We start from the raw sequence: 16651 nt of genomic DNA, 5'->3' as shown, positions 1-16651 counted from the left end.
TCCGACATCGACAATCATGCCTTGGTCTTAGAATGTTTCCATCCGTCAGAGTAGTGTTATCTCCCTCCCATACAGTATTGCAGCCTCCTCTCACTAGCAGCACGCCTACCGCTTCCCTCTGACAATGACTTCTGCTCACTGGTGACAATCACTTAGCACACACATGATGTGCGTTGAACTCAATCCCACATAAACCCTACTATACAACGTTGTGTGAGCACAAAGCTCGGCCAAGATCGGATCCCTCTGCTCCAAGGTATCAGTAGGGGAATTAGACTCCTACAAGGCAGCCTGCTGGGCGGTAGCATACTTCATGTATTAGTGCATTGTTTCTCTAACATGGTTTATGTAATGTGTACTGGTCAACCTCAGTCCAGGGCTTAAGATAGACTTGCTTCCATTTCATCATTAGAAACTGCATGGTGATATTTTCAGACTACTTATTGCGGGCCTTCAGTTACCTCACACAGCAAGCGGGCTACAGGCACAAGGCTTGACCTCGGCTGTGACCCAAATGGCACCCTATTCCCTACATGGTGCACTACTTTGACCGGTGGCTATATGGCTATGTTCAAAAGTAGAGCACTAGGTAGGGAATAAGTGGCATCTGGGACGCAGGCCCTCATGTCTGTTTGGAGGAAAAGAAGCCAGTGGCTCAGCTATCCAGCCTACTAATCCATTTCAATCCCTCCAAAAACCAGACAGCAGACAAAACCCCAAGGACGAACAGAATGAAGGATAGCAGACAGACAGACAAGAGTCCAAAGCAGCCCCGGCACATTTTGTTCTGGATATGACCGTTGACCAAAGGCATTTTAGAATACTGCAGTTCCTTTCTTTCTTTCTTTCATCTCCTGACCCTTTTTGAAAGCGTCTTTTCCTTTGAGGCATTTCAGGTTCTGCGCTCTGGATGGCGACATCAATAGAATCACACTTGTCTTTGGATCTAGTGTAAGCTCAGTCAGGACCAAGTCATCATCACGAAGAGAAAAGAATCTCGTTCAACTCCACCTCTCTCCTCTACAGTACTCTGCCATCTTCCATGTCATCCACAACCTCCTATTACTTACAGTGCATTTGGAAAGTATTCAGACCCCTTGATTTTTTCCACATTTTGTTTCGTTACAGCCTTATTCTAAAATGGATTCAATTATTGTTTCCCCTCATTAACCTACACACATTACCCCATAATGACAAAGAAAAAACTATTTTTTTTACATTCTTGCAGATTTACAAAAAATGTAAAACAAATACCTTATTCACATAAGCATTCAGATCCTTTGCTATGACACTCAAAATTGAGCTCAGGTGCATCCTGTTTCCATTGATCATCCTTGAGATGTTTCTACAACTTGATTGGAGTCCACCCGTGGCAAATTCAATCGATTGGACATGATTTGGAAAGGCAAACACCTGTCTATATAAGGTCCCACAGTTGACAGTGTATGTCAGAGCAAAATCCAAGGCATGAGTTCGAAGGAATTGTCCGTAGAACTCCGAGACAGGATTGTATCAAGGCACAGATCTGGGGAAGGGTACCAAAACATTTCTGCAGTATTGAAGATCCCCAAGAACACAGTGGCCATCATTCTTAAATGGAAAAATTTTGGAACCACCAAGACTCTTCCTAGAGCTGGGTACCCGGCCAAACTAAGTAATCGAGGGAGAAGGGCCTTGGTCAGGGAGGTGACCAAGAACCCGATGGTCACTCTGACAGAGCTCCAGAGTTCCTCTGTGAAGATGGGAGAACCTTCCAGAAGGACAACCATCTCTGCAGCACTCCACCAATCAGGCCTTTATGGTAGAGTGGCCAGACGGAAGCCACTCCTCAGTAAAAGGCACATGACAGCCCTCTTGGAGTTTGCCAAAAGACACCTAAAGACTCTCAGACCATGAGAAACAAGGTTCTCTTGTCTGATGAAACCAAGATTGAACTCTTTGGTCTGAAAGCCAATTGTCACGTCTGGAGGAAACCTGGCGCCATCTCTACGGTTAAGCATGGTGGTGGCAGCATCACGCTGTGTGGATGTTTTTCAGCGGCAGGGACTGAGAGACTAGTCAGGATCGAGGGAAAGATGAACAGAGCAAAAGTACAGACCGATCCTTGATGAAAACCTGCTCCAGAGCGCTCAGGACCTCAGACTGGGGTGAAGGTTCACCTTCCAACAGGACAACAACCCTAAGCACACAACCAAGACAACGCAGGAGTAGCTTTGGGACAGAGACCTGAAAATAGCTGTGCCGCAACACCCCACATCCAACCTGACAGAGCGTGAGAGGATCTGCAGAAAAGAATGGGAGAAACTCCACAAATACAGTTGTGCCAAGCTTGTAGCGTCATACCCGAATACATTATATTGTCTAGCAACCTTGTGTCTTTGTACTGCTCCTGGCCTGTTCTTCCCTCAACCGTTACCTACACTACCATCTCATCTCTCCTAAACTCTCCTTTATTCTGTCATTTATTTCATTCTCTCGCTCCCATCCTCCTTATCTCTCTCTTCTCAATTGGTTTTCCCTCTAGCAACCAGACAGTCCCTGGTTGATGGGAAAATAAGAGCAGTGGAGGGGGAGGGAAAAAAGAGGGGAAGAGACAGGAAAAAACAGAGAGGGAGGGAAAGAAAGGTAGCAGAATTCCCCAAGCTATATTCCTCCCTCCACTCTGAGCAGTCAGCCATCCCTCCCTATTCTCCTTTTCTCTGCCTCTGTGTTTCTGTTACAGCTCCCTCCTTCTCTGGCTTATCAAAGACGCATATCCATCCATCCTATCATTAGGACTAAGGCATGCCTAGAGCATTTTTGTTCTTCATCCATTTCTGTCTTTACATCCCACACCCCCTGACATACACACACCCTCTCACTCCTCTCTTGCTCTCACTCTCTCTAAGAATTCCTCTTTCTTACACTTGTCTCCCTCCATTTTCAGGGGTGTTTCAGCAAACCAAACCTGTGCACTGCTTTTTCCAGTTTGGAAACAGAGAAAGGGGGTAAGAAAGAGAGAGAGGGTAAGAAAGAGAGAGAGGGAGAGAGAGAGAGAGAGAGAAAAGAGACAGACAGACAGAGACAGACATCAAAAGCACACCAGCAGGAAACAGTGCTAACCCACCCACTCCTCCATTAACAGCACCATCCCATTTTACACTCACACACACAAACAAATTGACTGTGCTCTACACACCCATTCATTTCCATCTTACTTTCTCTCTCTCCCTCTCTCACACACACAATCCTTGGAACGCTTCACTTCCCCGAGGTTTCCCATGAGGCTGACAGATGCAGCTGTTGTCACCGCCACCTCCACACACCGGTATTTCCACCTTCTGTTCACCTCACACACACACACACACACACACAAACACACACACACACACACCAGCGTCTCCTGCCTCAGTAATGACAGGTCTATTCCCTCAGCTCTACACAAGCCTCCCCTCCCATTTCCCGGCTCTTCCGCACATGCATGCTTCCTGCAACCTCCACCCAATCCCTCCAGCATCTCTCTCATCCACAACCCCACATCCCCTCTCCCTTTCCCCAGCCACCCTGCATCCTTGTCCCCCTCCTCAGCCTGGACCTGTTCAGAGCATCACATTCTAGCAATGCCACATCGCCAGCGCCCACATCCAACCCCCCACTCCCTGCTGGGAGAGAATTTGATAGCACAGCCAGCAGATTGTAAAATAAAACACATTGCAAAATAAAATTGAGCTGCTACTTATGTATACATGGAGATAGTAGCGTTGACATGCCTTGGGATGGTGCATTGCCCATGCTGCGACGCGGACAGCTGGAGCCGAGAGTGATCGCGTTTCCTGTTCCTCCTCTTTTTTTCTCCTCCCTCCTGTCCGTCGCGTTCTCTTTTTCACACAAGCGTTTAGTCTCTCCTTCCTCGTGCCGTCCCCTCTTCCTATTCGCTCCTCTCCTTCTTCCGTCCTCCTTCCCTTTGTCTCTCTCTCTCCGTCTTCCTCTTGCTCTCTTGGATCCTCCTCTGAAGAGATGGCTGTGATCCAGCAGCCGAGCTCTGATAGCTGTGAGCGTGTGTGTGTGTGAGAGAGGCGTACACTTTAGCAATAAGTGCCTAAGAAGAGAGTGTGTGTGCCTGTGCAGAGATGCTCAGCACACGGCTATGAATGAACAAAAATGTTGCTCATGATAGTTTAATGTGCTCTCTCTGTCTCTTTCTCTCTCGATCTCTCCTGTTTTCTCTCCATTGCACACCTCTCTCTCTTTCCATCGCTCTCTCTCTCCCTCTCTCTTAAAGGCACAGGCAGTGCGTTGCATTGCTACAGGCCTGGGGGCGCATCTCTCGCACCGAGAGATGATATGGCAACCAACGGGAGCCAAGGGACTTGGTCTTGTGGAGCTCAGAACCAGAGCTAGGAGGAGGTGGGTGGAGAGACGCTCCCCAGAATTGAGAGAGGAGGCTGGGGGAGAGAGGGATCCTTTCTAGGTCCCTCAACCACACACTCAATCTGAGGAAGATTGTGTGTAATGTGTATACAAGAAGATATGGTGGATGGGGGGGAGAGAGAGAGAGAGAGAGAGAGAGAGAGAGAGAGAGAGAGAGCGAGAGAGAGAGAGAGAGAGAGAGAGAGAGAAAATGGAGATTGTGTACTGTACCAGGAGTCTTCGGCCCATGCAGGGAGGGCATTAGCTCACTATCACAGCCAGTGTTATGCTCTGTTAGCCCACATTCCCAGTCCACTGATGACCACAACAATAAAGTTATGAGTTCAGTTTCATACTTATAAAAATGGTGAGGTGAAAATACCGCCCTGTGACGGGAGCAGCTCGGGATAGCTCTGTGGTGGGCGGGCCAGAGGCAAGGTTACTCTTGACAGGCAGCTGCAACACAATGTCAGTCCACAGGGATACGAACCTGAGAGGGGGTGACATGATGGAAATGTGGAGAGTAAAGGTTACCTTGGTAACCCTGGCATTGCTGTTATCAAATCAAATTTTATTAGTCACATGCTTCCGAATACAACAGGTGAAATGCTTACTTACGAGCCCCTAACCAACAATGCAGTTAAAAAGAATACGGATAAGAATAAGAAATAAAAGTAACAAGTAATTAAAGAGCAGCAGTAAAATAACAATAGCGAGACTATATACAGGGCGTACTGGTACATAGTCAATGGTTAGTTGAGGTAATATGTACATGAAGGTAGAGTTATTAAAATGACTATGCGTAGATGATAACAACAGAGAGTAGCAGCGTTGTAAAACGGGGGGGGGGGGGGGGGGCAATGCAATAGTCTGGGTAGCCATTTGATTAGGTGTTCAGGAGTCTTATGGCTTGGGGGTAGAAGCTGTTTAGAAGCCTCTTGGACCTAGACTTGGTGCTCTGGTACCGCTTGCCGTGCGGTAGCAGAGAGAACAGTCTATGACTACGGTGGCTGGAGTCTTTGACCATTTTTAGGGCCTTCCTCTGACACCGCCTGGTATAGAGGATGGCAGGAAGCTTGGCCCCAGTGATGTACTGGGCCATTTGCACTACCCTCTGTAGTGCCTTGCGGTCGTAGGCTGAGCAGTTGCCATACCAGGCAGTGATGCAACCAGTCAGGATGTTCATGATGGTGCAGCTGTAGAAACTTTTGAGGATCTGAGGACCCATGCCAAATCTTTTCAGTCTCCTGAGGGGGAAAAAGTTTTGTCGTACCCTCTTCACGACTGTCTTGCTGTGCTTGGACCATGTTAGTTTGTTGGTGATGTGGACACAAAGGAATTTGAAGCTCTCAACCTGCTCCACTGCAGCCCTGTCGATGAGAATGGGTTGTGCTTGGTCCTCTTTTTCCTGTAGTCCACAATCATCTCGTTGAGGGAGAGGTTGTTGTCCTGGCACCACATGGCCAGGTCTCCATGACCACCTCCCTATAGGCTGTCTCGTCATTATCGGTGATCAGGCCTACCACTGTTGTGTCATCGGCAAACTTAATGATGGTGTTGGAGTCGTGCCTGGCCGTGCAGTCATGAATGAACAGGGAGTACAGGAGGGGACTGAGCACGCACCCCTGATGGGCCCCTGTGTTGAAGATCAGCGTGGCGGATGTGTTGTTACCTACCCTTACCACCTGGGGCCGGCCCGTCAGGAAGTCTAGGATCCCATTGCAGAGGGAGGTGTTTAGTCCCATGGTCCTTAGCTTATTGATAAGCTTTGAGGGCACTATGGTGTTGAACGCTGAGCAGTTGTCAATGAATAGCATTCTCACGTAGGTGTTCCTTTTGTCCAGGTGGGAAAGGGCAGTGTGGAGTGCAATAGAGGGAATATGTTCCGCAATAGAGGGAATATGTTCCGCAATAGAGAGAATATGTTTGTCCAGGTGGGAAAGGGCAGTGTGGAGTGCAATAGAGGGAATATGTTCCGGGATTCCTCCGATGGCATTGAGGAGTACACCACGTCAGTCATTGGCTTCATCAATAAGTGCATTGATGATGTCGTCCCCACAGTGACCGTACGTACATACCCCAACCAGCAGCCATGGATTACAGGCAACATCTGCGCTGAGCTAAAGGCTAGAGCTGCCGCTTTCAAGGAGCGGGACTCTAAGCCGGAAGCTTTTAAGAAATCCCGCTATGGCCTCCGATGAACAATCAAACAGGAAAAGCGTCAATACAAGTCTAAGATCTAATCGTACTACACAGGCTCTGATGCTCGTCAGATCATCTGTGGATCTGTTGGGGCAGTATGCAAATTGGAGTGGGTCTAGGGTTTCTGGGATAATGGTGTTGATGGTGTTGATGTGGGCCATGACCAGCCTTTCAAAGCACTTCATGGCTACAGACGTGAGTGCTACGGGTCAGTAGTCATTTAGGCAGGTTACCTTTGTGTTCTTGGGCACAGGGACTATGGTGGTCTGCTTAAAGCATGTTGGTATTACAGAAGTTGAAAATGTCAGTGAAGACACTTGCCAGTTGGTCAGCGCATGCTCGCAGTATACGTCCTGGTAATCCGTCTGGCCCTGCGGCCTGGTAAATGTTCGGCTGCGAAGAGCGTGATCCCACAGTGATCCAGAACAGCTGATGCTCTCATGCATGTTTCAGTGTTATTTGCCTCGAAGCGAGCATAGAAGTATTTTAGCTCGTCTGGTAGGCTTGTGTCACTGGGCAGGTCTCGGCTGTGCTTCCCTTTGTAGTCTGTAATGGCTTGCAAGCCCTGCCAGATCTGACGAGCATCAGAGCCTGTGTAGTACGATTAGATCTTAGACTTGTATTGACGCATTTCCTGTTTGATTGTTCATCGGAGGCCATATCGGGATTTCTTAAAAGCTTCCGGCTTAGAGTCCCGCTCCTTGAAAGCGGCAGCTCTAGCCTTTAGCTCAGCGCAGATGTTGCCTGTAATCTATGGCTGCTGGTTGGGGTATGTACGTACGGTCACTGTGGGGACGACATCATCAATGCACTTATTGATGAAGCCAATGACTGACATGGTGTACTCCTCAATGCCATCGGAGGAATCCCGGAACATATTCCAGTCTGTGCTAGCAAAACAGTCCTGTAGCTTAGCATCTGCTTCATCTGACCACTTTTTATTGATCTAGTCACTGTTGCTTCCTGCTTTAATTTTAGCTTGTTAGCAGGAATCAGGAGTATTCCTCTATGTTACCTCTATGACTCTTGCCGCCTTTTAGGAGGTTTGTCACTGTAAGCACTGATGTATTCTTCTGTTGTCTGGGCAACATACACCTCTCAGACATGAACACAGCCAGGATCTAGGGCAGAGCCCACCTACATACACAAGAACAATTTACAAATAGAAAAATCTATATGGCTATGAATTTTTGTTGCACGTAACAACATGGTATCTGACAGAACAAGGTAAAGTATGAGCCACCGCTGGTGAAATCACGCACTCTATAGCGAGGGTCAGGGACACACCAAGGTCGAGGGAAAGAACCACAGGCATTATGGGTGAGAGGAAGATCCTGAGCATTGCAGTCGAGGGACCAAGATTGAGGGGAGAGTGGGAAGAGAGTACAGCAGCTAATGGACTGTGAAAGATGGAGGAGAGAGAAGAGGAGGTGAAATGCCAGAAGATGATAAGAGGAGGAAGGAGAAAAATTGTTTTTAATGATTGATAAATAATGTATGGAGGAGCCAGGCTGCCCAGGTCTTTAAGAACATGCTGGTCTGTCTGTCTGTCTGTCTGTCTGTCTGTCTGTCTGTCTGTCTGTCTGTCGTCGCCAGCTGGTTTACAGGCAGAGAAAAACATGAGCCTGTTGCCTGCTGTCACTCCATCTCTATTGGAAACAGAGTCAGAGGTATGGATGGTAGAAGCCTGCTGTACTTCACAGAACAGACCACAGTGTTCCTTCCCGAGGAGGGAGAGAGTGAGAGACATCTCCTCCTTTTATCCCAGGCACTCCCCTGTGTTATACAAGCTTCTAAGAGCTGCCAGTCTTGGGATTCGCGTACACACAGGGACAAACAGGCCATTCTGCATTTCAGTCTGAGAGCATCAAAATGATGATGATAATAATGATAATAGCCGGTAATGACTGTCATGATGGGAACGATTTTCACTTATCATCATAAACAGATTGGGTGGTTGTGTGCCACAATGTGTCATGGCAGGTTTGATTTCAACAGAGTGTGAGAGAGAGAGAGAGAGAGAGGAGAGAGAGGGTTGACATTATTACAGGTACTCAATAGTCCAATATGGAAACAAGACCATCATTACTCATCACCAGTATGTACATTTTCTATACCGTACTTAGTCCGCCCATTCTAATCAGTTACTATGGATGGCAGCTGGGTAGGGACATTTCACAACATGCCATAACAAAACACAGAGCCAACTGTGGGATATCCCATATTTATCAGTCATCTATCGTTCTAAACCCAAACAATTAGCCAGTCACTACTCCAATGAACCTCTCATGGCCAAGGAGAGGGAGGCCCTATTAGTGACAACAAAGCCCCCAGAACAAAAGATAGGTCTAAACTAACGTACTGTATCACAGCTACAGAGAGAAAACAAAAAACTCATTTCACTGTAATTTAGTGCAGCTCCCTCCGGCTCTTTTGATGGCAGCAAGGTGATGTGCTTAATATAGTTTTGTGGAGCGCAGAAAGAGGATGTCTTCGGTGGCCATTCAAAATCATTCAGGCCTAGATCACTGTGTGTAGACTACAAGGAGGAAGGAGCACCTGACTGGACTGCACAATGACTTGGTCAGCTAAACAAAACAACACATTCAACATTGCACATACAACTGAAGGCTTACTGCTGCCTATATTATGACCTTTTCAAAAGTCCCAGAAGGACTCTAACAGTTGTAGGTTCCACTAACTTAGTGGAACATCAACACGAAGGAAGAACAGTCCTGCCTTTTAAAGACCATTGGGATGCCCATTATATACTATAGAGATGCTTCTCTATAACTCAATACCAAAGTCCTATGTGGCTCAGTTGGTAGAGCATGGTGCTTGCAACACCAGGGTTGTGGGTTTGATTTCCATGGGGGACCAGTATGAAAATGTATGGGCACACTACTGTAAATATTATGCTATAACAAAAATGTTTTAAAACAGAAATCTTATAATTAAGGCTACATACTCACTGGTAAAAACATGTAGCCTATAGGCTACTATGGAATGAGGGGCAGTCTTACATGTTGGCTACTTGGGTTTGCGTGGCCATGGGCTTCTTCTTTAAACTGAATATCTTTGACTTTAACTGGACAGCAGAACATTTCAACAATGTTTGTCACAAACATTCTCCGGTTAGGCTAACATTTCTTTTTGAATTGTTGTGTGCAAAGTAGGCTAAAGCTATTTAATGTAGTTGTTGGTAAATTGTTCTGTCGAAGTGCAGAAACATTTTTACCAAACGGTCAATACAAAAAGAGAATAAAAAAACGCGCCCAAACTGCAAGGTGTGCGACGCACCTGCACAAGCAATGCAGACAGATGGAGACAAATTGCCTCTAAAAAAAGAACCACGTTGCAAAAAAAAAGCAATTCCTTTATGATGAAATGGAAACTTTTTCCCCCCATGTCCTCCTATATTAGGCTACCTAAGGCTACATTAAGTGAGAGATATTTGTAGCTTTTCCGTTAAAGATGGATTAGACTCTAGAGTATGCTAATGTCAATTGTTCACGGCCTCTCAAAATTCGCTGGTATTCATGACAGTCCGCTCTCTTTTTCATCTTCATCAACTTTGTACCCCACCGTGTCTTTGTCTGCAAGGGCTTCAATCAGCATACTAATTCGACGCCCATACAAGGCATGATGGCAGCGATCTAAATGTCATCAGAGATTTTTTTGAAATTCCTAGAACATTGTTGCAATTATGTTTTCTCAATTATATTCCAGAGAAAATGGGCCCTATTCTTTATTAGAACAGCCAACAGCCAACAGCTCAGCAATGATAACAATGATATCTCCCCTTGTTCATGTTTCATTCACCAGTGTTCCTTCCTTGCACAAAGGTTGCAAATGTTATCTGTGTTATCATATATGTTTGTCCCTAAAGATTCTTGCTTGCATGAAGTTACGTATGTTCTCTGTGTGTGGATGAAGAAAACATTATCATTAGCAGCAACAGCAAGCAATGGTGGCAGCAGCCAGTAGGAGTTTGCCTGGGGGCTTTCTCTCATCAGGTCGTGGTTGTGGATTCAGTGAGGCCAGGGAACTGGTTGTTGTGCAAATTGCTGAGGAGGCCGAGCTTCATCGTAGCAGCCCTGCAGTGTTCTGCTGGACTGCAGGCTCGACTCCTGCCTTCTAATAACATGACATATACTGTTAGCCTCTACACTCTGGAGCTGACTTCATTTGTAGTGAAATGTTGTCCTACCCTATACCCGCCCTAACCGCCTCCTCTCCTTGACATCCATTGCTCTTTAATAATGTGTGTGAATTAGATGTAGGCCTACCCATCCTCCCCACCCACACAACTAACCCACATACCCATCACTGTCACTTTAATGGACATGCACATCAATCGGGGGGAAATCTGAGTAACTGCCTTGCACTTTGTTACTTTCTTAATACAAGTCTCTCTGCATGCTGGCTGGGGAGGATGCACAGCGACGGACTTACCATGAGGCAGACGAGGCAATTGCCTCAAGCCTCACATCATTAAGGGGCCTTGTGCGCTGGGCATAATTTAATAAAATAATACAAGTAATCTTTAATTAAAAATATATATTATTTCTTCGCTTGAGACCCCGGTTGCTCCACTCGATATATATACATACATAAACATATACACTGAGTGTACAAAACATTTGGAACACCTCCTCTTTCCATGACATAGACTGACCTGGTGAATCCAGGTGAAAGCTATGATCCCTTATTGATGTCACTTGTTAAATCCACTTCAATCAGTATAGATCAAGGGTCAAGGGATAAAGAAGGATTTTTAAGCCTTCAGACAAATGAGACATGCATTGTGTATGTGTGCCATTCAGAGGGTGATTGGGCAAGACAAAAGATATAAGTGCCTTCGAACGGGGTATGGTAGTAGGTGCCAGGCGCACTGGTTTGTGTCAAGAACTGCAATGCTGCTGGGTTTGTCACACTCAACAGTTTCCCATGTCTATCAAGAATGGTCCACCAACCAAAGGACATCCAGCCAACTTGACAAAACTGCGGGAAGCATTGGAGTCAACATGGCCCAGCATTCCTGTGGAACGCTTTCGACACCTTGTAGAGTCCATGCCCCGATGAATTGAGGCTGTTTTGAGGGCAAAGAGCAACTCAGTAATGTTTTGTCCACTCAGTATATATACATATATTTTTTCACAATAGTAGAAACAAGTGTCATTAATCACCTATGGACTGGTTCATAATAAATAATAGACTATTCCACCCTGACAGAGTTCCCATGCATTTCACGCGATATGATTGGAAACGTAACTTTCATTGAAATTAAGCTGCAGCTGTCATGGATCCCCACGGTACTGCTGCTCATTCCGTGCACCAGCTCCGGAGGTCTACGTCACCGGCCTTCTAGGCGTCACTGAACTGGACTCATTACCACCAACCCCGGACTGTCTTGTCTCATTATGCACACCTGGTTCCCATTCCCCTGATTAGTATGTTACATATGTGCCCTCTGTTCCCCGTTGTCGGTTATTGTTACCATGACCGTTGGTCCTGTGAGTACCTGTGCTGTGGTATCGGCTTCCATGCTACGTGTTATTGTGCACTTGTTTTACGGTTCTCGTCCCGTCTATTATTTAGAGGTTGACACCTCGCTCATTTTTTGGGGTGGAGTAAATAAAACCCCCTATTACGTATTCCTGCACCTGTCTCCAATCATTAGACAACGTGACAGAATAACCGACCCATAAATGGAGACGGCAGGAAAGACCGAGCTATCGACCATCGTAGGGACAGTCCAGCATCATGAGGACTGTCTCTCCAGACTCGGCAGCGCCATGGACAACGTGCTGGCAACCATCCTGCGCTTGGAGGGGAATGTGCAGGAATGTGCAGTTGGATGGCGGAGAGGGCGTTCGAGACACTGAAGGCACTCTTCACCACTGCTCCCCTGCAGGCACATCCCAGAGGAGAAAGAGGGAGAGGAGACGCCCATCATCCCTCCGTCCCGTATCATCATACTAGTGGTGTGGGACGTGGACGCCGTCCTTGTCGGTTATTGTTACCATGACCGTTGGTCCTGTGAGTACCTGTGCTGTGGTATCGGCTTCCATGCTACGTGTTATTGTGCACTTGTTTTACGGGTCTCGTCCCGTCTATTATTTAGAGGTTTACACCTCGCTCTTTTGTTTTGGTGGAGTAAATTAAAAAAAATATTACTTATTCCTGCACCTGTCTCCAGTCATTAGACAACGTGACAGCAGCAGGGCAGAGAAAGAAAAAGAAAGAAAGTTTATTGAAAATTCCCAGAATTTGGCATCCTTAGTCACATCCCTCCAATAGAGTTCCCGACACTTGTAGAATCTATGCCAAGGTGTATTGAAGCTGTTGTGGTGGCCCAACATCCTATTAAGACACTTTATGTTGGTGTTTCCCTTCTTTTGGCAGTTACCTATAGTTTCAGCCACTTGCAAATTCAAGGAATTTGTTTGGATGCTGGAATTATATGGGATGAACGTGCGAAGGTAACCTACTTTTTCAAGTGATTTGTTTGACAATCAAATGAAAACATCATGACTGGTTGTGTTCATGGCATATTAAAATGTAATACATTTTTACAGTTAAATTACATGTCTTTACTATAAAACCCATGGGGGTGGGGCTCAGACTGGCCTCTGCCTGGGTCCTCCAAATCACTAAATCTGCCCCTAGTGATACATGGAGAATGAGTCTGCAAAATGGTTTAGATGTTATGTTTTTAGGTTGAGCTGATCACTGCACATAACAACTTGATAATATTCTGCTTGGGACCACCTCCTCCAGTAGCTCATAGAGCAGGTGACAGTACTGTAGGTGGTGCAATGATGCTATTACTCTAAACGTATCTACAGGTTAATTGCTGGCGTTTTGCATTTCCCAGGGCTGAGCTTATAAGACTGGCTAGTCCCCTAGGGCTAACACTGATTGTCATCTTCATCATCCTCTTCATCACCACCCCTCTCTGTTCTCTCCATCCAAGCGTTGCGAGCTCACCGGCCCAGAAACCCTTTCATCGGTACAAGCAGTGGCACAATAGATCTGCCTTCGCTCCAGTGGTGATACTGTAGGGGAATGTCAATGACAATGTGGTTGGCTGGATGCTCGAAGAGGGGACATGTTTGGTGAGGGGGGGGGGGGGGTACATCGATCATCCTTCAACCTCACCTCCACCACTCTTACACACATTCAGTCACTCACCTCTCAATGGTAACCTTCACAGCTACCTCCAGCCAATAACACAATAACCCTGCATCTTGGTTGGAGTGTACTATAGAATAAAATATACACTCCCCTACATATTTATTTGGTCAGTGAAGCTAAAATGTTTAATTTGGCTTTATACTCCAGCATCATGGATTTGAGATCAAATATTTTGTGAGGCAATAGCACAGAATGTCACCTTTTATTTGAGGGTATTTTCATACATATCTGTTTTAGCGTATAGAAATGAAAGCACTTTATGTATCTAGTCCCCCCATTTGAAGGTGTCATAAGTATTTGGACAAATTCACTTGTGGTATATTCAGTTTGGTCAAAAGTTTTGTATTTGGTCCCATATTCCTAGCACACAGTGACTACATCAAGCTTGTGACACTACAAACTTGTTGGACGAATTTGCAATTTGATTTGGTTGTATTTCAGATTATGTTGTGCCCAATAGAAATGGTAAATAATGTATTGTGTAATTTTGGAGTCACCTTCATTGTAAATAACAATAGAATATGTTTCTGAGCATTTCTATATTAATGTGGATGCTACCATGATCATGGATAATCATTAATGAATCGTGAATAATGATGAGTGAGTAAGTTACAGAGGCAAAAATGACATGCCCCCCAAAAATGCTAACCTCCCCTGTTATTGGTAATGGTGAGAGGCAAGCATGTTTTGGGGGTATCGTCTTTGTGCGTCTGTAACGTTCTCATTATTCACAGAAAAACAAATATGTAATACAGATATGTATGAAAATATCCTCCAATAAAAGGTGACGTTCTATGCTGTCACCTCATAAAATATTTGATCTTAAATCCAAAATGCTGGAGTACAGAGCCAAATTAAGAGTTTTAGCTTCACTATCCACATAAATCCATAGGGGAGTATAGGTTTCTTTGTGAACTAGAGGTTAGAGTAGGGGTATAGTAGTGCATGTGGAGAACATGATGGATGTCAAGCCAGCAGATACACTAATACTGCAATGCACGGTGAACCCAGCCTGATCCAATATACTGACTAACATTTATCTTAATTAACCTCTTATGCTCTATATATTACACAGTAGCAGCTAGGCCATATACCATAGGCATCAGTGCATCTCCATGATAGAGACTACTGTCCATCTAAACCAATGAGCAACATCATCGTGGGCTTCCTGATTTGCATTTTACCCATGATTGCTCACAAGTCAGCAACATACATTGCAGTCAATATTGTCGCACCAATTTCAATGTTAACACAGAACAGAGTGAGATAATGTTCTCTTTTGTTTCCTCATTCAGACAGCACCAGCATGATCAGACAATGGATTTGACTCCTTTATCAAAGCAAAGAGTGCTGCTCCCCAGTACTTGGCCTCCTTCACATACAGCGGCGAAGCCGCCGCCAATCAACTGACCAGATCCGGTGTTTCCATGGCGATGTGGATGGTAGGAGACGAGTCGTGGTCTTTATGGATGAGGACAGACTTGGGGGGTGGGCTGTGTTTGCGCGTGTGTGGAGCAGTGTTGGAGCAGTGTTGGAGCAGTGTGGGTGGGATTATGAATGTCTGTCACCATATGTACTGGGTTGTGGCTGGGCTGTGTTGCATGCTGATGTGTGTGTGTGTGCGTGTGCGTGTGTGCGGGCTCATGAGGATCAGACACATGGCTGAGTGCAGACTGTGATTCTGGCGTGCCATGCAGAGGGTGTCGGTCTACGTATGTGGGATCAACGTTCTGCACACGGACATGGGAAAGGATGAAGAAGGGATTTTTGCCCCCGAGTAAGGTCAGTATGCAGAGAATAAAAAAAATCACACGCACGCACATACACGGACACACACACACACACACACACACACACAGTGAAACCGAGTCACAGCCCGCTTTTATCACCCTCTCCCTGAGGTTGTTAGCTATGTTCTTCCTGATTTATCAAAGGCAGCCATCTCTGGATCAACACAGAGCAGAGGGCTCTGTCACTATGACAGGGGAGTTGGACAGAGCACTACTGCACACAGGGTGTCTTACAAGTGTGGAGGAAGGGTAGGATATAATGCTGCTAAAAGAGGGATGGAGAGAGCCGAGGTACAGACAGTACGTACATAGACTTACATTAATAGAGGAATGGAGATACAAGAGCATGAGAGAGGCTCTGCACAGAGTATACCTAATTCTGTGTTAGAGAGAAAAGGTCAGAGGTCAGGTTAGAGAATATGAGAAATAAAGTGGGAGGGGAGAGGGAGAAATAATTAGATAATTATAGGCGATGTTTGTGGAAAAAAGAAAGAGAAATGTACTGGAAGATGTATTGTTGTTGCTATCTCTAAGATCATAATAACAGACCTACAGAACACACACACACTCAGCCCCCCTCTTCCATCTGCTCTTAGTCCATCTTGACAGGACAGGAAATAAGGAATGGCAGATAGAGAGGCTTGTCACGCATGCTTCTCTCTCTCTTTCTCTCCCTCACTCCCTCTCTCCTTCTCACCCCTCTCTTCAGATGGACCTGCAGTGACTCCCTATGGGATACATTAGGACAGGATGGATCAAATGAAAAACTGCTGCTGCTGTCACAGAGATACCCTGGGCTGACGGGCTGATCAGTGCTCCGGCAGGGGGGCTGTAGGAGACCCTGAACGGGGGGGGGGGGGGGGCAGTAAGGGATTAATGTGGCGTTAAATTGGCGGTGTGATGCCTCAGATCAAGCTGAGACGTAGGCACTCCGCAGAGACCTCCTTATAAAGGTCAGGTTCAGCCGGCCGCTGTTTGGCCATGTGTGTGAGGGAAAGAATGTGTTTTTATGTACCAGAATTAAGCTGTCGGCGTGTGTTTGTTGGTGTATGTCTGCGTGTGAATTTGGT

Source organism: Salmo salar, chromosome 06, assembly GCF_965601325.2.
Source record: "Salmo salar chromosome 06, fSalSal1, whole genome shotgun sequence".
NCBI classification, from domain to species: domain Eukaryota; kingdom Metazoa; phylum Chordata; class Actinopteri; order Salmoniformes; family Salmonidae; genus Salmo; species Salmo salar.
Note: the sequence above shows the minus strand (reverse complement) of the source record.